Source organism: Penaeus monodon, chromosome 28 (genome assembly GCF_015228065.2).
Source record: "Penaeus monodon isolate SGIC_2016 chromosome 28, NSTDA_Pmon_1, whole genome shotgun sequence".
In the NCBI taxonomy this organism is placed as follows: domain Eukaryota; kingdom Metazoa; phylum Arthropoda; class Malacostraca; order Decapoda; family Penaeidae; genus Penaeus; species Penaeus monodon.
The window spans coordinates 10,132,422-10,132,846 of NC_051413.1; positions in this window are offsets into that span (position 1 = coordinate 10,132,422).

The following is a 425-nucleotide window of genomic DNA, read 5'->3' on the forward strand; positions in this document are numbered from 1 at the left end:
GTACTACATTTTACTACTAGTAAAGATTTTGCATTATATCCCGTCCTTTAGGAATTACCCAGACACTGAAGTTAGAACATTGATTTACACATTATTAAAGATTCAGATCGAGAGGAAACAAGGGGAAGAGAAAATTAATGCAAGGGCGAGAGCAGAAAGAGAAAATGTGTTGATTTACACACTATTAAACATTTAGATCGAGATGAAGCAAGAGAAAGGGAAAATTATTGCAAGGACGAGACCCGAAAGAGAAAATACGTACTGACAACCCCGGAGCCGATGCTTTCAGAATGGGAAATAAAGTATGATATGTCTTTGAAGTTTCCTTTCACATCAAGATGAAAATAGCGTTTAAGCTTTGAATAAGGACGTCGCTGCCTCAGTCATACTATGTTTCATAATTACTAAGGAGCTTTATGCCTCTA